Here is a 24573-nt window from a genome sequence, read left to right on the forward strand (position 1 = left end):
CTCTGAGTAGGGCCTCTCAGAGCCAGCAAACTCCCAAGTTTGCTATACTTGGAGGATCACTGAATGCCAATGACAGATCCCAGGCTGATACCCCCCACTCCTCAAGGTTCAACCCTTCACCCACTGAGAAGATGCAAAGGCATCCAACGTGAGTATGTCACTGATTTTGAGGGGAATTTTTCACAGGTACATATTGACCTTGTACATATTCTTTAGGTCTGTGTGCACGCAAGTGTGAATATGCTATACTAAATGGACTAGGAATGTTGCTCTCATACATTCTCAAGTACTTTAGATTCGTAGGTAAATTGGCTGGTGAGTTACTGTTCTATAGTAAATTCTACATTAATCTTTAGTTAAATTGTTTAACTTGTTGGAGTCTGAGACACAGAGTGTGCACTTGTTTCTCATAATTAGTTCTAAGATCCAGAAAAACACTGAATTGCATATAATATGAAATTCATGAGCATGTTTTCATGGTGATACATGAAAACAACTGTTAAAGTTAGATAGAAAAGCTAAAAGTGTGAGTGTGTAGATTAGAGAATTTCTTAAGTCACTGGGTGAAAAAGTTAAAGTTTAGAGTTTAAGTTAGTTTAGAAAGCAGAAGGCAAGATGGAGGATTTAGACTGTTGTTTCTTTTCCTTCTTTCTTCTTCATGTTCTTCTAGAGGTTTTTGGGTAATAGTAAGTGATTGGTTAGAAAATGCCACAGTGTAGCACACAGGTCATGGGTCATTGGGTCATTAAGAAAAATAATATACGTGTCTATTGTTAATTGGATAAGAATAAGTATAAAGATAAAAGAACTGCGTAGTTCAGAGCCATTTTGTGTTTTCAAACACAAAGTGAGCCATAAGGCATTGTACCATCAGAAAGAAATGTACCAGATTGCAGTGAATTAACCTTGCGCAGCTAGTCTGGAGAGACCTACCAAGTTTTGTAATGACCTTCGAATAAACACGAGAAACAAGATTCTAATGAGTTCAGGAGTTTTCTTCAAACCTAGAGAACTGAGATAAGTGGGACTCCCCATGAGGGTGGATCCTAAAGGAGCTCAGCTCAGAGGAGACTGAGAAATCCAGGGGAGGAAAGAAAAATATAGAAGAAGTGCAGCAAAATCAGAGAAAGAGAAAAAAGAAACGAAAAAGAATTTTTAGAGAAAAGTTACATAACTTAAGCCATCAATTAAGTGCTGTTAAAAACTTTGGGCCTAAACTGTTGGTCAAGTCTGGGGCTCAGTTTAGCAAGGGGGTCTACTCTCAACTTTGTGACTCAACAGTAGAGTCTCCCTTATTCCTTTTTATCCTTACCTGTTGGGTAGCACAGGTTCCAAGGACTAGTCAGGGTGAGCATTTTGCATGTGAATCACTCTCTCTTTTGTACACTTTTGTTATGAATATTGTTGCTGTCACTGGTAATTTTCTTATCGCATTGCTGTTTCCAGTAAATTGTTCTTATCTCAACACTTGATCTTTACCATTCCTGCCTCCAATTCTCCTCTCCAGTAACCCACAGGTGAAAGGGGAGAAGCAAGCAGCAGCATGGCTTAAGTGGGAGCACTAAATTGGAGAATACCATTCCTAAAGCAGAAATCAGAAAGTTACTCAGGATTTCTCACAATGACAGGGCTGAGAAAAGGCTGCAGGATACTGCTTTATGATGGCATGACTACTATAGAGAGTTTTTTAGCAGATGGTGGGCATGATATTTTAGTAAAAGCCTGTCTGCACAAACCAGCCTCTGGACTAAGTCGTAATATTAAGGGCTAAAATCCTTGAAACTTGCCTGCAGAAGAGAAAGGAAAGCAAAACAATATTCTTGTGTACAAGGAAAGAAATGTAAACTTGTGTGTACTAGCCAATAGTAGCTTGCTCTGCCTGCGGACCCTGTAAAACCCTATAAAAGGTGTGCTAAAGATAGAAATAAATGGCGTTCACAATTACTTCTGTGAAGAGTGGTGAATACCTGGTGGTCTCTCAATAGACTACTGTACATATACAACGAGTATAGATTTTACTGTTATGCAGTAGCATGACATAAGCATGAGAAGAAAAGAGTGGAGGAAAACAAACGTGTCTGTAGCTGTTGTCTAAAGCATTTCACCACCTTTATTACTGCTTGAAAGGGAAAAAGCTTCCAAGAGTCAGATGTTCCTCAGGAGTGGTGCTGATTACTCAGTGTCTGTAATGTTCCAAGCCAACACCACCAAACCTGAGCTTATGGACCCTTGGAAGATTTCTGTCTCATCTTAGTTTTCTGTGGTAAATAGGAAGAATATTGATTTCCAGGAGTAGACCTACATTACTGGCAGAACATCACAGGAGAGAGAAAACGTATTATCGGTACGCTTTCATGTTTTACCAATGAAAGAAGATTGCTGGGAGTGGCCAGAGTACCAACATGAACATATAAACTAACATATACACTTCCACTTGTGTTAGCAAAGCATACTGAATAAACAAGTGAACACTCTTAAAACCCACTGAGTTGTTAATCAAAATTATTAATCTGTCAATTCAATCTATAATGACCTAAGAGCACCCCCAATCTACAGAAATCAATACTTTTTCACTACCAGCAAAAAAAAATGTTCATTTCAAGGATTACTATTCTTAAACAAACGTTATACAGAGGAAGACAGAAATATACAAATAGGTCTTGCAAATAAAGACAGCATTGTTTTGTAAGAGAAAGAAATGTTCACCATCAAAAGACTGGAGTTAGGCAAAGGCCGGTTACACATCCAGGGCCCCCCTCAAAAGCATGATGTGGAAGGGGAACTGAACAGGGCATGTTTTCCACTAGTAGAGCAAGTTTCAATCACAAAAGTCAAGCAATATGATTAGCATTATTTAAAAAAATAAAATTTTCTAATCTCACAATATCTATCTTTACTATTATCCCAGCATCTCTGCCTAACAGATGGTTTACATTTTTGTATATACTGCTGATTATCTTTGTTTTAATAAAAATCTGCCAGCTACACCCAATAAACATGCAACAGACTTGCCCTCAATTTCTTCATAAACATTCAAACTTCAGATGCAACAAGTACCCTTATTCATACAGAAATTTCTGAAGGAGGAATCTAAATTTCCCCAAAATCAACTTTCACTGGTATTTAAAAAAAAAACAACAAAGGACAATTGCACCAAAATTGGAGAAGCCTAACTAACTTCCACCTTTCACACAATGAAGGCAATCTTCAGACTACTGAAAACCTGGTTAGCAAAACCCACCTAGCTCTGCTGATGTCAGAAGACAACATTCCTGATTTGTCCTGATTCTGGAAAAACAAGAGAGTGAACGTCCTAGAAGATTCAGAGGGCTCAACCTTATGTTTCAAACATCAATATCTACAAAATCACTATTGTAATCTTTTGATGCCTTTCTGCAAGAACACCATTTTAGATAGCAACCAGCTGAACTTCCACATGCAAAAAGAATAAAATCCTGATCCCTGTCTTAATCATAAGCCTCATGTTTGCAAGGACCTGCAAGATGCGCTAGTTACCAGCACTTACCATTGACTGTAATGGAACTTTAAGTAACACAGTTAGAAAATAACATGCAGTTAGTCTATATATCTAAGTGCCGCTCTCAGGACCATCAGAACTAGAGGATCTTCCTAGACCATAACACAGACCAGAGCTATTGCGATGAAATAAGAGAGGGGGAAGGAAGGGGGGGGAAGAAAGGAAGAAAAAAAAAATAAATAAAAAAGCTGAACTGGTCCACATAGAAATATAATATATAGAAAATAGGAATTATCTTTGAGAGGCAGCCATCATGGGGAACATGTGAGGAAGGGGCAACCAACAGCAAGTTAATTTTTAAAGTATGTATCTTTGCTGAGTAATAATTGAAGAAAACTTCTTGCCTGTCTGATATTCTAAGACCTGAAGGAAAAATTAAATACATGTTCCTGTCATCTTTGATAGAAGGACCTAATTTCTTGCTCTCTGTCATAAAAAAGGCTTTTCTTATGCAAACCCTCTCTGAAAGGAGGTTGTAGCCAGGTGAGGGTCAATCTCTTCTCCCAGGTGACCAGTGACACAAGAGGACACAGTCTTAAGGTACGCCAGGGGAGGTTTAGGCTGGTCAGTAGGAAGAAGTTCCTCACAGAAAGTGTTTGGGCATTGGAATGGGCTGCCCAGGAAGGTGGTAGAGTTACCATCCCTGGAGGTGTTTAAGAGAAGACTGGATGTGGCACTTAGTGCCATGGTCTAGTTGACAAGGGGGTATTAGGTCATAGGTTGGACTCTATTATCTCAAAGGTCTTTTTCATCCTAGCTGATTCTGTGAAAAACTACTAAAGTAGAAGAGAGAATGTATTCCCATCACGCAGCACACCATATGCTGTCCTGAACTGACTCAGTATCTCAGGTCAGGAAACAGAGAAACCACAGTGGCTCATAGGTGGGTCCTGGTGCTTGCACAGCCATGCACACACTCTACTTCCTCTTGCTACAGGAGGAAAGGAACACCTCCATTTCAAAGTCCTCTGCTCTCTTATTTTGTAGCCTAAGGAGATAAACGAAAATACTAGCCTAGTCAATACACAGTATAATTGCTGCTTATTCCATCACTGCTACATTCAGTGGTAAAGAACCATCAGTATTGCAAATTTCTTCATACCTGTTTCTCAACAAAGAAAACCAGAAAAGTTACCTTTGGTAACCCTTGGTATTTTCCCTCCTAGGGTTTCCTTAGAAGCATTCAGTGAAAGGGCACTACAGTGTCTACAACTTCCAACAAAGAAGCAGCTAGCAGAACTGCAGCCTGGTCACCCCCTGCAACAAAAATTCAGACTGAATTATGCACTGCATTAACTAGGAGGTTTGAAAAAAAACATTAACTAGTCCTTCACAAAAGGAAAGGTTTTTCTAGCTGTGGAAAAAAAAAACAAACCACACCAGGTTTTTCAGAGATGAAAATAATTACCCTCTGCAACCAGAAAACATCCTTCCTGAAGTCACACACAAGTGAAGGATGGCTGAGCAGAGTTTGGAGAAAATATAGTGACAAGAGTTTTAGTTCATGTTGGGGACCTGGTTGTATATTCATTCAAAGTTCAATCCATAGTGCAAGTAGAACCCAAACAGTTTATTCCATTAAAATCAAGTTTCAGCTCATATCTAATACAGCACAACTGCAAGCTGTCACCACATAAACAGTACTGAGAGATGAAAGCTGCAAGAGATTTTTATTTATTTGCCAACTATGGACTGCTCCTTCTCTTGTCAACACCATTGTTAGCACTCTGTCTAGCTTTAAACAAGGTGGGTTTTATTAATTTCTTTTGATACTAAACCTCATCATGACCTGCTTCAGTCAGAAAACTTGATTTTACCCCCAGGTTTTCCTACTTTATTTTGTGCATTATTTTTCTCATGATCACAACTTCTCAACTTGGTGTCACATGTGAATTCACTTATTCTTGTTACGTTGCCCTAGAATTTTCCATGAGGTCAGGTCTATCCAATCTACACCAAAATGATACCAAACTATCCAAAAGAGATGAAGGATTAACAATCTTTACAACTTCAAACATACTACACACTAGAAAGGAGCAGATAAATCAAGTGCCCTCCACGCAATTTTATCAAAAAGTCAACCAGGCTGTTCTTGTGTGTTCAATATAAAAAAGATTAAGAAACTAACTAGGACGTGGGAGATAAAATTTGTTTTGCTTTTTTAAAGATACCAAAGAGACAAATTACATATGATGTCAAATTGCCAAAATTCTTATCACACGTAATTCAATATTTATTTTCTTAACAACAGAAGTGGGGGTGAACCACCCCTAGACTTCTAAACCCACAGTCACTGCTCCAGCTCCCCATGCTTTCTCAGCATGTCTGAGATTATATGTTGTTTGGCTGCTATGTGTTTTTTGTCTCTGAAAGGAGGTTCTCACTCTCCTCTACCATTTCTTTCCAAACCAGACTAGCTTATAATAAAACTTAAGAATGTGCAAAGAATTTTTTTTTTTAAGTTTGAAAAATCTGAATTAGCAAATAATTTTCCTTAAAACCTTCCTTCCTATTGATAGAGCATTAAGAAATTTTTTTCACAGGAATTTATTTATTTTTTTTAAGCTTACATATCCTTTTAAGTATATTTTTGTATTTTACAGGATCATTCATTACAGTGCTGCACTAAACTAACAGCACTTGACCCCACAGATATATGCTGACTACATGCTATGCAATGCAACATTAAAATGCCTAAGTAGAAAGCCTGTTTTCTAAAACACACCAAGGAGTCACCTATTTCACCATCAATCTATAAGACCAAGCACTCTGCTGCAAGATCAAGTTATTAATTTTGAAAGAAAAGGGACTTGTACACTTCATATCTCAGCTTATTTATATTAATTGCAGCACCTCATCCTTCAAATTCTGAGACTGCATCTGGAATACATGCTTTGCTGTGGTGTTCAATTCTAGCAACAGTATTAAAATATTACAAGTATCAGCTTTAGAGATCATATTGCACCTCAGCCTAAATTATCATACATGCTGTATGTACACTAAACCATCATTTACAATCCACACGATTCTAAGATAGAATATATACATGACTTGGGCAATTTTATCACTCAGACAATTAAATACTTGACCTGTTTCTTTCCTTATAAAACTGCCAAATTATGGCCTTCATTTCAGCTAGAGCAAAGACAGCAAATTACTCATTATTTTCAATAACAGAAGTTATTTGGATTTGAAATATGCATCTTATTGCATTTTCACAGCACTTTAAACACACATCCCAAACCCACCCACCTCTCTGCCTATCAAGAGTCAAGAATTACTGTTACCACCACCCCTACACTAATTTCAATCATTAATCCACCTCCTTCTCAAAGGCATGTAAGAGCATATGGCCTTCAGTTTGTCTGAAAGACTACAGACTTGACTATATCAAGTAGCTTAACCTAGAGAAGAAGAAAGCTCTGAGGAGGGTGTCTCAAAGCATATCAATACCTGAAGGTGCAAAACCAGAGCCAGGCTCTTTCAGCAGTACCCAGTGACAGGACCAGAGGCAATGGGCACAAGTGTTTTATGATAAAAAAATCACAATTCAGTTAACATTTGAAACCAAATAGAGGAAACAAAAGGGTTTTCAGAAGCCATATGCTTCATTGTATATTATTATATCCACCATCCTCAAAACATTTCACAAAATAAATACAGTTGAAAATAAAAAATTATTTTCTTTGCTCAAATACAGTTACAAATAATAATTCATTTTCTTTGCTCAAAAGCAATCTCAATATGGTCTCTAAAACATCATCCTACTTCCAGGAACAGTATTTTAGTCATAAGAAATACAACTGAAATGTTCTAGATGAAGCCTAGACCACACAGAATAAAATTGCAGTAAAACTTCCTCTCTCTACAGCTAACCATTTAAAATGTTTAGGAATATGATCATGGCTACTGAATTTAAATTTTACACCTTCAACCATAGGGCTGCCTAACAGATTAAGATGGGTACTCCCCCTCCATTAAACCAGGTTAAAAAAAAGTACAACCTAATAATTTAAATCTGGAGGTTAAGAAAGTGTTTGTGTTTTCTCCATTTAACTTTGGATTCAAATAGTGAATGATCCTGTAACACAAATTCCATTGAATCTGTATCTTTTGCAGATCTGTAATAACCAGTGGTTCCTGTACAATAAAGCAAAAAAAAAAACCCAACCCCAACCATAAAGTTTACAATATAAATATTACTTTGAGTAAACCTTAAGTCTTGAGAAAGATCAAAGATCTCTCAATATGGAAAACATTTCATCATTTTTAATGCAAAATGCTATACACATCCAGGTTAAGAATTCCTCCAAGCTCATCTATTAGAAGACTGATTTAAGAAGCTGGGGGGGAGGGGGGAAGCTTGGCAAATTTACCTTCAAAAGAAGCCACAGTGCCTTGCAGCTTTCACCAAGACAGCTGAACAAAAAAACACAAAAATTCAAGAGAACTGAGAGTAGAAACAACTTCAAGGGAGCTGAGCAAAGTTGTTCACATAAGCTATCTTACAAGTTTTAGTCTCGAGGGAACATAAATAAAACAATATGCTCAGCAAAATAATTATGCTATAGTAAAAACAAGCTGAGCAAGCCATGAGATCTTAGACATCAGACTGTATCACCTCTAATCTGTCTTTAGTCACTGTTTACTCTTTGCAGCATTGCAAAGTGGTGAAAAGAAAAGGGCTGAGGGTACCACACCTGAAACAGCCTGCAGGAGCCTCAGGCAGATGGGTAGTTCCAACAAACTCCCAGTTTGGATGGCCAAAATTAAAGAATATGGACTTTCATGTCAGAGCAAAGCAGAGAAACCCTCTGTATTATTTTTGTAAAATATGAACCTGAGGCAACTGTAAAGGAGCTATTTCACAGCCTTTCATCCTGGCACTCACTTTAATGAGCATAACCTGATTAGGAAAGTTATATGAAAAACAGTACAAGTCAAAACCAGGTCTCTGAGAAGCAAAGAGGACAAAATGGGCTACAAACAAGCAGATTGTATTAGAAAAAAATCAACAAGTATAAATTCAACAAAAAGCTCAGGCAGAATAACAACACATATTTCCTCTAGCACCTTCCATTCAATAATTTTGAAGTATACAAATACAACACTAAGTTTCTTTAATCTGTCACCTTAAAAAGATGACAAGTCATTTGGCTTCTCTTTTACCAAGGTCCTATGAGGCTTTTGTAAACCCAGGCACAGAAAACGGGTCTTCAGAGTCCTGCTCATGTGCTTTAACCAAATAAGAGCCAAAGATAAATTTTAAAAATTATTAAAATATATTAGTTTGTATTCCTAGTCTTTCATGAAGTACCTATTCAAGTACTGGTATTAAACATCATTGAAATTGCAAGTAAATATTACTATTATTAATAATATTATCAATGGTAATTATTAACAGAATATTAACAGTCCATGACACATAAATTTCTCAAGCACTATTAATCAGCATACTATTCTGCTACAATCAGTAAGTATCACTAGGGGGACACCAACAAATGTAAAACATACCAAGAAATGGCATTCTATGAGGAAAGCATCACATAGAAATGCATAAAAGAAATGTAAAACACCAAAAATCTGCTCCTAAGTTCTATAAAGGTAGCTTAAAAATTGGAAAAACTAAAAAAAAATAAAACCACCAAAAAAGAAATTAAAAAATTAAAAACCACACACACACTCCTGATAACAGACAAGATTTTTTGGTTGAGTTTTCCCTCAGCTTCCTTAGATTTTAGTGGTGAGTCTAACTCCAAAGTCCTGAATTGTCAAATCCTTTTGCAATTCATGGCACCAGGAGTTTTTCTGAGGACTGGCCAAAACAATGCAAGTGACACAGTCTAAATTCCTGAATTTCCATGCCTTTGTTTTTATTGCTATAAACACTTTTTTTAAAAAATCAACATACTGATAAAACAGCAACTAGAACAGAGCTTGCCCATTCCCACTCTTCCCTACCTCCTTTAAATTGCTGAGGTTATAAACACAGCTGCTTCATTTTCCACAAAATTGATTTACACTAGTTAATCCAGTTTCTCAGTGTAACCTTCCAGGAGTCCCAAATATCATTAATGCTACAAAATTATTTAGCCTTGCTTGCTTTCAAGTTACCTGATGTAAGGTTAAAAATATATTCTTCAAACAAGTTAAATCAAACCACCACAGAAAGATCAGGCTCGGGTATCAATATTGAGGGAATTACTAAAAGGCCTTAGCAAATATTTAAAAAGCAAAGCCTCAGAAGACTGAATTGATACTATTGTTGTGAAGGGCTCTGTTTCAATGGCAAGTACTTCTTCCCCTCCCTTCCCCTTCCCTTCCATCCAACTCCAATTTCTCTCCTTCAAAACAGCTGCTCTCACACCAGAATAGCCCCTCCATTTCACCAGGCACCACCACTACCCCAAAGGCTATCACACCTTGATCTGCTGCTGTAGTATAAGCATTCAGTATTCACTCAAATTGAGATTACTAAGGACCGATTACTGCTTGGTAGCTAGAGACAATGCAGGCTGGCCCTCATGAGCTTCCCTTACACAGCTCCACACCAAACCCGAAGTTTCTGTTCCACGAGACCACATGTTCCTTTGAAGGCAAACAAGGGGGCTCTGCATGTCCATGCACCAAGCTCAAAGGTGCACCAGGTCCACTTCTACATCCAGTTTCTTTCAGAAGGGTTTCTACCAGCTTACTTTTCTGCTATAATTTTCTTCAGCAACAATAGCAGACACAGAAGAGCTTTTTTTTTGTTTGTTTTTAAATGAAAAATAGCCAGTCCAATAATAAAGCCTTGCACTGACTTGCAATTCTCAACAAGCACACATAGTCGGGGTGAAAAAAGACTAAGTAGAAATGGTTAACAGAAATAACAGTTCATTCCTTGTCATGTCCTCAAGTAACCTAGTGTTGCTGCCAATACGTTACCGTCAGTGAATTATGTAGCTGTGACCGCGACACAGCTGCCCTACCGCACCAATGAGGGAGCACCGGGGAAGGCGATAAAGAAAACATGAAAGTAACACCCTGCACAAGGCACAAATCAGTAGTTATTCACCCACTTGTTCCCTTCCCATGCTGCCAGCCCTCCTCTGGCCCAACTCGAGGTTAGAAAGAGACCCAAAGACGCTTCCCTCCACCAGATGCATTTCTCCGAAAGGTCCACTGCACCCCCTGCCCTTTCTTCACACCTACAAGCCCTAGGAACCAGGAGTAGCACAAATCCTTCAGGAGAGACCCCCCCCCCAGCTGTAATGAGACGAGAAATGAGGAGAAGGGGGTGCAAGACCTCCTCTCTAGAATAGAAAAGGGCAGAAAATTAATCCACCTCTCCCGACACCCACCAGGTGAGCTTCCCCTCCCCACACGAACCCGGACTGAGGCAGGAGCTACCCGCAACCGCGACCCACTCAGCGGCCCCTAACCGCGCCCCTGAGGAAATGGGGGGAAGGGGGAAAGGTGGCAATCTAGTGCAGGGCGAAGCTTCCCTTGGGCGGCCGCCAGCATAAGTAGGGCAGATCCACCTCCCCTCATGCCACCACCCTCATTCTCGCCCGCAGCTGGGAAGGGGCAGCAGGCCCGCCGGGGAGGGGCGGTCCCAGGAGACACCCGCCACCGGACAAGAGCTCACACCAGAATGAGGAACCAGCCCTAGGCGGCGGGTTCGTCCCAGGGCTTCAGACCGCTGAGGGTCCAACAGCTGCCCCCGGACCGTTAAGATGGGAAAGGGAACCAGGCCTCCCCTTAGGCGCACGAATCCACCGCAGCCACCGCACAAACGGGGCAGGCAGCGAAGAAGGGGGGCAGGCGCACGCGCGCGCATTCCCGTCCATACGTCCCCCCCCGCCCCTCCTCCCCGCAGGAGGCAGCCCTGGCCCCGCTACGCGATACCTGCCCAATCTGCTCACAAAGCAGCAGTGGCGCCCACCACAGTCACGTGACCACCTGCTTGGTTTCCTCTTCTTCCCCCACCACACGACGTCACGCGATATCACATAACACAATCCTCTTCCGCGCACTTCACTCCTCGCCACCCCTTCCGCCTACCCTGGCAATCATACGACCGGGGCTTTGTCCCTCCTCCCAAACGCCCGCGCAGCGGAGGGGTTGGTTAAACCTCTTCAAAGCTGCGCTGAGGGGAGGTGGCGTAGGGTGTGTTTCCGTGAGGGGTCTTCTCTGTACTGGCTCGTTGCCGTTGCCGGCTGCTCCGCGGACTGCTCTGAGGGAAGGCCGCAGCTGTTCTTGGGGTCGCTCGGTGGAGGGTTGGTGTGATGACGGAACCCGACCAGAAAAGCCATCTGCGGGGACAGGCAAACCCACCTTAGCTGTCAGGCTGCGGGGAAACAAAAGACTTAACACCCTAGGAAACAGCCTGGGACCTGGTGGGATGAGTTTAGGAACAGGGTGAACGTTTAGAATCATGGTTCAGTACCTCTCACTGGTCAAAGGAGCAGTTGGAACTAGGAGCTCTGGGTTTTTTAGGTTTTGCTTCTTTTAAAAAGTGGCCTTTACTTTCTGCCCTCCAGAATTTTGGCAGGAGTCGTTTATGTTACAGATTAAGGCTCATTCAGATTGCCAGATTGTTTGTCAGGAAAATTAATCCATGATGTCAGAGATTTATATTGTGAAAAACGAGGTTCACATATTTTTTATATAGAATTTAAAAGTTTAATAGAAAGACAATTAGGAGATAAAAATTAAGTAAAATATACAGATACGGCCAGGTGTCTCTGCATTCAACTAAGAGAGCACATTTTACTAACAAAGGATTGTCTCTTAAAAACAGAATCTTACTACATATTCATAAATTCTCATACATATTCAGATATTCTTAAGTTTTTGATGTTCCTTTGTTTAGTTTTTAACTTGCCCCCTTCCCAATAGATCAGTCTTCTTGGTGCTACTGGGTCTTATATTCTCTGATAACAGGTGAAATAAATTCTTCCCTTGGAGGGCGTGGAGGACTGCTGTCTTCACCTGCACAAGATAATCTAAGAATGCAGTGGGGGGTTTCTGACTATCTTTTCAATCTCTGGGTTCTATAAACAAAAGTAGTTTGTGCTTTAATATCATGTTATAGCCTAACATATATATGTATTATACCACTATTTCTAAGTTTCCTTAATAATATAAATAAAAGAAACTATATTAATACAACAGTTTTCTAACTTTATGCATATAACATTCATTTTAATATATGTGAAAAGCCAATAATATAATATGCACATATAACAATATCTTCCCTGTTATAAACGATTAGCCAATTTGATTAATAAAAAAGAAGAAATGTATTCTATAATCAAATTACAATCATAAAAAGGAAATCATAAGCAAAAATCAGTTCGGCACTGTGCCAGGCAAACAGCACTGGCTGATACAGGGAGGAGGCTTTCTGCAGCACTTCCCCACCATGCTTCACAAACTGCAACTGTCCCAAGGTGCTTTTTATATGTTTTCAGGCTTTTCGAGGGTCCTTTGGAATACACTTCTTGCAGACAAATATTCATGCTGTTTCTGGGCGTATGTGTTGTAATTTTGTTTGGTTTCCTGGAAATACACTTCTTGCAGATGAATATTTATGAGTGCATATCGTTATAATCTTATCGGACAGAGGTTTCTTGGAAATATGCCCCTTGCAGACAAATATTCATGTTGGCCTTGCTGCATATCACTATAATCTCATCAGGGAAGATTTCCCGGTAATATGCTAGGATTCTTGTCAGACAAGATTATAACTTTAGCACGAATTTATTCATGCTATGTATCACAGTCCCCCCCTTTCTTTATTAATTCATTAATTTGTGCTTTAGGATAAATTTTGATACAGTTCACTTATTTCATAATCAGTATTTACAATCAATACTTTTTCATAAGATTAGTTATTCTAGTATTTGATTCTTTTGTTTGGGTGCTTAATTATATATCAGTGCAGGTTACTATTGTATCCTGAGCTATATTTTGGCTGTGCAGTAGCTTAATGCTACTTGTAAAATAGTTGTGTCTGAGCTTCAAATCTGGCCAGAGCTTCAGCAGCTCTGCTCTCTTTATTTTCTTTTAATTCCATTATTTTAGATATTTTGGGTGCTCCCTTGGATTGACCAGTCTTTATTGTAGCTAGCTCAGGATCAATGGGCATTGCTGCTATTTGCATGCTTTGGACAACAGAATGGATTAGTCGGATAAAACATGGTATGAGACAAGGTAGAAATAATAGCCCCATTATTGAACATAATATTAAAAATCCTAATTTTTTCCACCAATCTTTCCCCTCAAACAATTGAACCCACCAAGAAGCTTGAAGGATAGAATTCCATTTTTAAACTGGTGAAACAAAGAAATTAGGAATTAGGAAGAAATGCTTAAAAGGGGTGTCTGACAAAAACCAGACCCTGACACCCTAATCCACAAGAACGGGAAAGAGAGTCAGACTGCAAGATGAGATAAGGAGCTGGAATACACAAACAAGATGCAAAGACAAAGGCAGCACAGGATAAAGGAGATTCCTGGACCCTAAGCCGGAAGAAACGGATTTGAAGTCCCAAAAAGCGGCCAAAGGACTGAAAGGGGTACGGGGCTAATTGTAATATGAAGTGAGGACAGGCAGGGTTAGGAAATTAATATGTATTAGGCGTATCGTGTAAACCTGGTCTGTAAAGGATAAAAAGGGAAAACCCAATCAAAAAGGTGTGCATGCTTTTGGAGGAGATATCCCCATGCACCTCAGCGCTGAATAAATTCATACCTGCTCTTATAACTACTCTGCGAGTTATAGGGTTCCTTTTATTCCGCAAATCACTGGTACACGTACCACTTTCTTAATTTCTGCTGCAAGGTTTCTTATGGTTTCTCCATAGTCATCTATTTCTACACAGCATTTGGATTCATTGAACTTTCTGCAGACTCCCCCTTCTTCTGCTAACAAGTAGTCTAAAGCAATTCGGTTCTGATACACAAATGCTTGCATTTGTGAGTGCTGTTTAGCTAATAACTCAAGAGCATCAGAGCTATGATTTGATACAATTTCTACCACGGCTTGAAGTCTTATTAGTCAGTTTAATAGGTAAATTTGGGTCCTATATCCCCAGCTCCTGTCTTGAGCCCAAGTTTCTGGACCATAGTAAGCTATTATCCTTTCTGCAGGCCACTCATCTCCCCACTTCTGATTCCCTCCTGCTTTTGGAAACTCAAGATTCAGCTCTCTTTTTTCTCTGCCTAGGGTCTCATATAGGGGTGCTCCTAATAGTTTACTTTCAGACTTTGTGTCCTAGTTTAGGGCAAATTTGGGAGAAAAACTCCAAATGGGGGTTTTCCCAGGGAAGGAAAAAATTCAAATGACCCCTCCCCTCCCCCCCAACTGGTCCAGGAAAGGAAAAAAATTTCCTTGGAGAGAAGTGGAAAAGCTGTTTATTTAACAGAAATTGAATAATATTAAATAATAAAACCTCTCGCTGTTCAATGGGATGGCAAATCTAGGAAGAAAAGTCCTTTTCATGTGGTGTAGCTCGGCTCACTCAGGTTCTTATCAGTCCTTTCGGCGCTGGAAAGTGCCGAAGCCCAGGCCCCGGTGGGCCACAGGCGTGAGCTCCTGGGGTTTGGCTGGGTGTTCAGTCCAGAGCAGGTTTGCACAGATCCAGGAAAAAGGAAAAAAAAGGTCCAGAGAACTCCTCTGCCTCAGCTAGCTAAAACTAACTAAAAGCCAGAGAGAAGCTCTGTCCTGCAGTGTGTCCGTTCTGCAGACACCACAGTCCAGGAGCAGGATGTGGGGGAGTGATGTTTGTCTTTAACACAAACTGCGCGCTTCTTCTTCCTCCCCTCTTCGCTCTCAGAGCCAGTCTTAAAAGTGCAGAACTTAATATATAATATAAGCCAGTCGATTGGGGATACCAGTATCATAAAGTCACCCCAGGACACTTTGGTAGCACGAAGAAGGAGGATCGAATCATTCCCAGAGTGCAGGATCCTTTCTACCTGCGGGGTAATTCACTGTATGCTTTTTCCCCACATATCCAGTTTTTTCTGTCAGGTGCTTTTTATTGGTCATTTACAGTTTCTGGTTTATCCCAGTAATTCTTTAAGCTTTTTAAGGATCGGTAAGGATTAGCTCCAGGGCTTTTGTGCCAACATAGTTTAATCTGATCATTCCAATGAAAATTTGTTTTTTTTGTTTGACTCCAGTATCCAGTGGGGGTTTCTGGTTGCCAGGCTTTGGTATTGTTATTTGAATTCACTGTTAAAGTGAATATACAAGGAGTACATCCCACTACTTCAGTATATCTTTTTCCTTCCCTGCTGATACAAACTGTTCCAATTATTCGGTGATCTAAAACCCATCCTTCAGGTTGTTTTAATGTTTTGGAAATTTGGGTATGATTCCATTTTAGAAGTTGCTCTGGAGCTAAGCTCTCACCTTTCCATGGCCATTTCTCAGCTGATTTAAACCCTCCACAAATCCAACAATTAGATAGTCCTAATTCTGTAGCGATCTCTTGTATTAGATCTACAAAAAGGTTCTTGTTTGAGGTAGGTAGGTTCCAACTACCATACTGTTGTTCTAACTCTTCATATTGTTTATTTAATGCTTTTAGCTGTTCTTGTTCTATTTCTTTTTTTGCCTCTGCCTTTTATTTTTCTGATTCTTGAGCTATCTGTTTCAATTTACTCTCTGGATCTACTCCTTTTACATCTCTTGCAGAACAGAAAGTTCTGCTGTATCGTAAGCAAATTCCGTCATCATTACTGTCAAGAAAATTAGTTATTACGGACTCATTGCTGAGAGAAACTATTTTACCATATTTCAGATTTTCTCCAACCCAATACGTTTTCCCTCCCATAGTACACATTTTTAGTTCGTTGTGATTATAGCATATTGCACTACCTTGGGAATGTGCCATAAACATTTATTCCATTCTCCCTCGGATCCATACTGAATGGTTACATATGTTACAAGTGGGAACGATAGGCTCTAATCCAGCAGCCTGTTTGTGTAATGCCTGGGCCAGTATTTTCTTACTTTCTGGTGTAAATTGCACCTCTAACCACCGATTTTTAGGTGTCTGCTATTATTTCTATGTCCCCTGTTTCTCTGTTAACACTGTCCGCCCAGCTGCAGCCAGGGAAATAGGGGAGATAGTATAGCATAGAACAGAGGAACTAAAAATGAGGCTCTTTCCCTTGCTGAGATGGAAGTTCAGCTTTATTCTTGGGATCCCTTGGAGAAGGAGAGCAGGAGGAAAAGAGGAAGAATATTGATAACGCGTGTCTTTTTGAAGGCAGGGGGAAGAGGGTGGCTTACATTCACACAGCCAATAAGGAGAACTGGGGAGAAAGAGATAAGGGAAAGAAGCTTACATTCTACATTTTAGGGGTGCATTCTCAGGTCATACCATTTTTCTAAATGCATTACAACAGGTGTCACTCTTGGGTCATGGCAGATTACTCTTTTTTTTAATTTGGCACATTTTATACTGCATGTGGTTATGTTCACACTCCCCTATTTTGTTGCCGATTTTGCAGTCACAGTGGGTGTGATATGCCAGGGTTTCTGTGACCCTTTGTTTTTCCAGGGTGTTTTTAAAACACTGCCTACAGTCTTGGGTTGAGCTTTGCTTCTCAGTGCTAGGGTAACTCTTGAGATCAGACTGATAGTTCTGCCCATTATCAGACTCAGAACCACCAGGGTTCCCCACACGCATACTCCTCTGCCTCTGCCTACGCCCACAGGGTTGCGACCTGCAGTGAGGGAGTCCATCTTCTTGGCAGCAGGGGTATCCTTCAGGGGATCCATGGATGGAACGAGCTGCATATTTTCTCTTAACGGCATCCCACTCTGATATTTTGACTGCATCAGCATCACAAGGTATTTTGTTTGTTTGCCGACACTCAGTTATACGCACTTGTGCCTTCGACCTCAGTTTACCTTTTACCCCTTCTTGATACAATCTGTACCGCTCTGGGGAATCTAATTTGAATGTACCCAATTTAGTAGCGACCACTAATGAATTGCTGGTTATAGAGGTTTCTTCTACCCAGCATGCTGGACAAAGCCTTTTAGGTTTATACCCGTGCCTTACAGTGTTTAACCCAAATTTCTTGACAATAATAGCACTTAAAATTAACAAAAGGATAACATTCACACTCTGGTACCAGACATGTTGCTTTGTCTTCGTCAGTCATTAGTATATCGATTCATCTTTATCTTCAAACTTCCTGGAGGAGAAGTCACTTTCCATTCAGGTGTTCTCTCCTGGTGTTCAATCTTCTTTACTTGGGAATGGTGTGTCCAACCTTTTTCAGCTGTTCGTACTGCTGTGCCTGTGGTTAAAAGCACAAGGAAAGGACCCTCCCAGTGAGGTGTGAGGGAGACTTCTTTCCAAGTTTTAACACTTCATCTCCTGGTTGTATTTTATGTATGGCAAACCCCAAAGGAGTGCTTTGCATTATTAACCCTTTTTTCCTCAGTTCCTGAAAATTCTTATTGATGGCTATTAAATAAGGCTGGATTTGGTTATCTTCCAGTCTCAGATGCCCTACTGGCATCCCATGCTCATATGGCATTCCATAAAGCATCTCAAAGGGTGACAGTCCACTCTCAGTGTGGCATCGTTCGTATGTTTAGCAGAGCTAAGGGAAGGCACTTAACCCATGACATTTTGTCTCTAACATCGATTTTGATAGCTGGGCTTTTAATGTTTGGTTCATTCTTACTACTCGTCCAGAGCTCTGAGGGTGCCACGGGGTGTGGTATTCCCAGCGGATGCCTAAAGCATCTGCCAGTTGTTTAATGATTTTCCATGTAAAGTGCGTCCTCTGGTCTGAATCAATATGATCTATTATGCCGTACCGTGGTATTATCTCTTCTAACAGTACTTTTGACACTGTTTGAGCTGTGCCTCTGGCACTGGGAAAGGCCTCTACCCAATGTGTTAACTGATCTACCATTACTAACAGATATTTATACCTCCCCACTTTGGGTAGTTCAGTGAAATCTATTTGAATTCTCTCAAATGGGCGGTATGCTAAAGGGCGGCCTCCTAATGGAGTCTGCCGAGTCCTTGTCTTATTTATCTTCTGACATGTCATACACCCTAACACTTCTTGTTTTGCTAGTTCATAGATTCCTTTACACACAAAAAACTTAAAAAACTGCTCTGCAAGTGCTCGTGCTCCCCAGTGAGTCTGTTGATGTAACCTACTCAAAACCTCTTTTGTATAATCTCTAGATAGCAATTCCCTTCCATCGGGAAGGAAGTTTCCATTTATTTTCTTTCCACTCGCCCCCCATCTTCTTATATTCTTCAATTTCCTTTGAAGTGGGATGGGAGGGGTATTCCTGAAATTCATCTTTTTCAATTTCTGGAATATCTATTACTAATAGTGCTGCTTTCTTAGCTTCCATATCTGCTAAATTATTGCTTCTAGTCCTAAATTGCATTCCCATCTGGTGGCTCTTAACATGGACTACAGAAATTGCTTCCGGTCCCCTAATAGCTTCTAGGATTTGTTTTATCAATTTTTCATGAATCAATCCTCGTCCTCGGGTACTAGTTAAACCTCTTTCCAAATTTTTCCAAAGGTGTGGGCTATCCCGAAGGCATATTTGGAGTCTGTAAAAATTGTCCCTTTCTTTTTTCTTAACCTCTTAAGTGCTTGTAAAACTGCATACAACTCGCAGGCTTGTGCTGACCAACTAGCACTTAAGTGTCCTGATTCTACCACTTCTCCTGTCATTCCATCTATTATTGCATATCCTGACTTTCTTTTCCCTTCTATGACTCTCGAGGACCCATCTACAAACCACTTCTCTCCTTCTTCTAGTTCTTCTTCTTCTAGATCTGGTCTTATCTTTGTTTGTAATTCCACCACTTCTGCACAATTATGTTTATATACTTCCAATGGTTCACCAAATTGGAACTGTGCTGGATTTTGAGAGGTAGTTATTCGCAGTTCCAGGTCAGGTGAATGAATTAGTATAGCTTCATATTTTAAAAGCCTAGCATCTGTGAGCCGTTTGTCTGCTTTCTGTTGCAAAATGCTTCTTACATTGTGGGGGGTATATACTATTAGTGAGGCTCCAAAGGTGATCTTTTTGGCCTCTTCTACTAATAGTGTCACTGCTACTATTGCTTGTAGGCAAGTGGGCCAGCCTCAGCTTACGGGGTCTAAAAGCTTTGACATATACCCCACAGGGTTTTTAGTCCCAGCCCAATCTTGTGTTAATACCCCATGAGCAGTATGGTTGTGTTATAAATGCAATGGCAAAATAGGGTTAATACAAAAAGCGATTTATTATAAAACAATTTCAATCACAAACAACGAGAGAAAAAAACCACAATAAAATAAATCAGCGCAGCGCTGGGTGGACAGGGGTCTATACCCAGAGGTACAGATTTACCCAAATCCACGAAGGAGGGTAGACTGTCCGAGGTTTTTATAGGGATTTTGTGTCCTGAGGCCAAAACTCCGAGCAGTTACTGTTCAACAAAGAGTTTAGATGGTTGGTTGAATGAATTTCCTGGAACCGTGGAACTGAATCAATAGACGACTGGGCAGAGTCCTTTCGCATGTGAAAGGTTCTGAGTGCTTCCTGATTGTATCCTCGGTTGGACTCTCAGGGTGAAGTGTCCAGGTCCAGTGCGGAGCCGATGGGTATCTCGGCTGGGCTCTTCTCATTGTTTGGCCTGATTGCATCTTCAGTCAGGGCTTGCAGGGTGGAGTGTCCAGGTGTGGTGTGGAGTCGATGGGCATCTCGGCCTGGCTCCTCTCATTGTTTAGCCTGATTGTCCGTGTCCTGCTCTTTCTTTCAGGCTGATGAACGTCGCCTAGGGTCATTACCACCTGAATGGGTAGTTACTGCTGGGTTTGGGGGAAATCTTTAGGCCACACTATATTTTATATAATTTTTACATTGTTACAAATAGTTATATACTTATTAATTCTTTCACGAATTTTTATCCAAGGTTACATTTATCACAGTCCCCCGCCTAATAATTTATCACATTAAAATTCGTGTTATTTCATTCATTTCTAATGAGGGAGAACTGTGTAGTTTTAACTATATTCGTCTTCTTCCCAGTCTGTAAGTGAATTCTCACAGTATTCTTGAGAAGGGTTGTTTTTATTTTCAAATTTCTTTAAGGCTTCAACTGCCTTCTGGTTCTCTCTTTTCTCCTCTAACTTCATTAGTTTAGAGAAAAGAGTGGGTTTCCCTTGTGCCTTTTCTGGGTCAATTGGAAGGGTGGCAATTTGCATTCCTTGCACAACAGAATGAATTAATCTGATGAAGCAAGGAATCAAACACGGGAGAAAGATGATTCCAGCAATTGAACAAGATATAAAGAACACTAACTTTTTCCACCAAGCCCCCTGCCCAAATATTTGGTCTCACCAGGAGGCTTGCAGAATTGAGTTCCATTTTTGAACTGGCACATGTGCTACCTTTTTTATTTCAGCAGCTAGTCCTTTTATTGTTTCTCTATAATCATCTATTTCTATGCAATACTCGGATTCATTGTATTTACCGCACACTCCTCTTTCCTCGGCCAACAAATAATTGAGAGCTAATCTGTTTTGGTACACAAAGGCTCTCATTTGTGAATGTTGCTTCGCTAGGAGTTCTAGGGCCTCTGAGGTGTGGTTGGAAACTACTTCTACTACTGCTTGTAACCTGATAAGTCTGTTGAGAAGGTAAATGGGAGTCTTGTAACCCCAACTGCCATCGTTTGCTCAAGTGGCAGGCCCATAATACTTAATGATCCTTTCAGCAGGCCATTCTTCTTCTTTCCATTTCTGACTGCCTCCTGCCATGGGTAGTTCCCATTTTAATTCCCTCTTTTGTCTATTTAATGTTTCAAAGAGGGGAGCTCCCAGCAATTTACTTTCTGTTCTGGGTAGAGTAAAGAAAAAGGGTCTAATTATTCCGAGAGTGCAAGACCCCTTCCATTTCTTAGGTAGCTCACTATATGCTTTCTTGCCACATAACCAGTAAATGCCATCGGGAGCTTCCTAGCCTTTGTTTGTTCTTGCCGGATCATCCCAATATTCTTTCAGGCCTTCTAGTGCATGGAAGGGATTGGCCCCGGAGCTTTTGTACCAACATAGTTCAATTATTTCAACCCATTCGCAGTGATTACCCTGGGTGCGACTCCAATAGCCCGCGGGTGGTTCAGGTTGCCAAGTTTTTGATTTACTGTCAGAATTCACTGTGAGTGTGCTTACACACGGGGTATAACTTACTAAATCAGTGAATTCTTTTCTTTCTCTGCTAATGCAGACGGTACCAATTATCCTTTGGCCTATAACCCATCCCTCGGGTCTTCGTTTTGTTTTTGACATTTTTGAGCCTTCTCATTTTAGGAGTTGCTCTGGGGTGAGTCCCTCTCCCTTCTAAGGCCACCTTTCAGCCGACTTTAAACCGCCACAGATCCAACAGTTAGATAGACCTAATTCTGTGGCTATTTCTTGCATTAGGTCTATGAAAAGATTCTGGTTGGGGGCTGGCAATCCCCAATTGCTGTATTGTCTCTCTAATTGCTCATAGTGCTCACTAAGAGAGTTAAGCCTCTCTTGTTCTAGTTTGTTTTTCTGAATTTCTACTTCTCGCCTCTTTAATTCTAGGGTTAGTTGTTTTATTTTGTTTTCAGGGTCTATCCTTTCCTCATCTCTGGAGAAGCAGAACACTTGATCGAATTGTAAACATACTCGGTCATCATCACTTTTTAACAAATCAAGAATTACCGGTTCCTTACTAAAGGAGGCTTTCTCTTCATGTTTTAAATTTTTACCTTCCCAATACACTTTCCCCCCTATGGTACACATTTTTAAGTTTGCTTTATTGTAACACAAAGGGTTGACTTTATAATATGCTAAAAAGGTGGATTGTCTTTTTCCTCCTATCCAGACAGTTTTGTTACATTGGCTGCAGATTGGAATTGGAGGGAGCATTCCCACTTCTCTCTTATACCTGAAGTGGGTAGCTTTGGTTTTTCTTCTCATAGGAGTTTTAGACTGCCCGTCCTTAAAACTTGCCCTTGAGTGATAACACCAGACCTCCCCCTTTAGTTCACAGAGATTATACTGAGTGCCGTCGGATAAACAAAACCCCTTTTGTCGTTCTGGAGGACAGTCAATTATTCGTCCGGCATCTGTGGCAGTCTGACACTGCTCACACTTCTCCAGGGGACGCTCCCCCAGAGGTACCTCGGGACTCATTCCCTTGGTCAAGCACATGGCTAGATTCAGGACTATCAGGATTCCCCACCGGTGTATCCCTCTGCCTTGCCCTTTGCCCATATAAAAATATACGGCGGGGATTACCATCTTCTCGGCAGCAAGGATATTCTTCAGGGGCCCTTGTAGTCCTTATGACGTACCTTCTCTTGAAAGTAGCTCACCGAGACGACTTAATAATGTCTGTCCTGCACGGTACCTTTACTGTCTTTCGGCACTCGATTTCTAAAGCTTCTGCCTTGGAGTCTAGTTTACCCCTTATCCTTTTTTGAAAAAGTAGGAACTACTCAGGAGAGTCAAGTTCTAACAACCCCGCCCTGGTGGCAAGTATTAAGAGACGGCTAGTCAAATCCTGTTCTTTTTCTAGACACTTTGTACATAATCCCTTAGGCTTGTACCCTCCCCAACAGTGGGTTACCCAAATCTGTTTACAATAAGCGCACTTAAAATGTATAAACGGAAAACAATCACACTCAGGGTTGATACAACTTATCTGGTCGTCACTGGTCATTTGTGGTGACGCTGAAGCCTAATTTTCAGTTCTCCCGGAGGGGTGGTGACTTTCCACTCGGAGGTGTCGTATTCCTTTACTTTTTTTACTCGAGATGAGTGTGTCCAGCCTCTTTCTGCAGTCCGGACAGCTGTGTCTGTGGTCAGGAGAACAAGGAACGGTCCTTCCCAATGGGGGGTGAAGGGAAGCTCCTTCCAAGCTTTGACGAGGACTTTATCCCCAGGCTGTATCTGGTGTATAGCGAATCCCAGAGTGGCGCTTTGGGGGATCAGTCCTCGTTTTCGCAAGTCTTGTAAATTTTTGTTGATAGCAATGAGATATGGTTGTATTTGCACATCCTCCACTTGAGGGTGTCCTACTGGCATTCCATGTTTGTATGGCATCCCATACAACATTTCAAAAGGGGACAGACCCGTTTCAGAATGGGGCATCGTTCTAATATTTAGCAAAGCAAGGGGGAGACACTTAATCCACGACATTTTCGTCTCTATCATGAGTTTAGACAATTGGGATTTAAGTGTTTGGTTCATTCTTTCCACCTGCCCCGAACTCTGAGGATGCCAGGGGGTGTGGTATTGCCACCTAATACCCAGAGCCTCTGAAATTTGTTTTATAATTTTTGAAGTGAAATGAGTTCCTTGATCCGAATCAATACAATCTACTATCCCATACCTAGGGATGATTTCTTCTAATAGAATTTTTGATACTGTTTGGGCTGTAGCCCTTGCTCTGGGAAAGGCTTCCACCCAGTGCGTCAGTTTGTCAACTATTACTAATAAAAATTTATATCTACCGATTTTTGGTAATTCGGTGAAGTCCACTTGGATCCTCTCAAATGGTCTGTATGAGAGAGGACGCCCTCCCCAAACAGTTTGTTTGGACCTGGATCTATTCACTTTTTGGCAAACCACACACCCCTGTACCTCTTGCTTGGCAATTTCAAAAATCCCCTTGCACCCGAAAAATTTCAGGAACTGATCGGCCAGTGCCCGAGTTCCCCAATGGGTCTGTTTGTGTAGTCTTTGTAATACTCTCCTTGCCGCTCCCTTCGGGATTAGTTCCCTCCCATCAGGTAACCACCATTTTCCCTGTTTCACGACTCCCCCTATCTTCTTGAATTCTTCAGTCTCCCTCTCTGAAGGGAGCACGGGGATTTCAGGCGATTCCTCCGGAGTCACCTCGGGAATACTTACGGTGAGCAGAGCTGCTCGTTTTGCCTCTTTATCGGCTAGGTTGTTACCTCGGGTTTGAAACTGCAACCCTGTCTGGTGTCCTTTTACATGGACAACTGATATTTCTT

General features: G+C 40.9%; 1 protein-coding gene across 13 annotated transcripts in view; it reads right to left on the reverse strand.

Moving 5' to 3' along the window:
• LOC148183468 (ubiquitin-associated protein 2-like) overlaps positions 1-11566 on the reverse strand; it is a 227991-nt gene extending 216425 nt beyond the window's left edge. For 8 of the 13 annotated variants that reach the window (XM_088061421.1, XM_088061419.1, XM_088061418.1 and 5 more), the window contains exon 1: positions 11429-11544. The gene's annotated coding sequence lies outside the window, so the exon portion shown is untranslated. Of the gene's footprint in view, positions 1-4673; positions 4796-10909; positions 11003-11168; positions 11286-11428 lie in introns of those variants that run through there. The other 5 variants (XM_088061412.1, XM_088061413.1, XM_088061420.1 and 2 more) reach the window with 5 other exon arrangements.
• Positions 11567-24573: the final 13007 nt, after the last annotated feature.

The sequence above is a fragment of the Pseudopodoces humilis genome, chromosome 12 (genome assembly GCF_049639895.1).
Source record: "Pseudopodoces humilis isolate 2021_Gansu_Grassland_sample_001 chromosome 12, ASM4963989v1, whole genome shotgun sequence".
NCBI lineage: Eukaryota > Metazoa > Chordata > Aves > Passeriformes > Paridae > Pseudopodoces > Pseudopodoces humilis.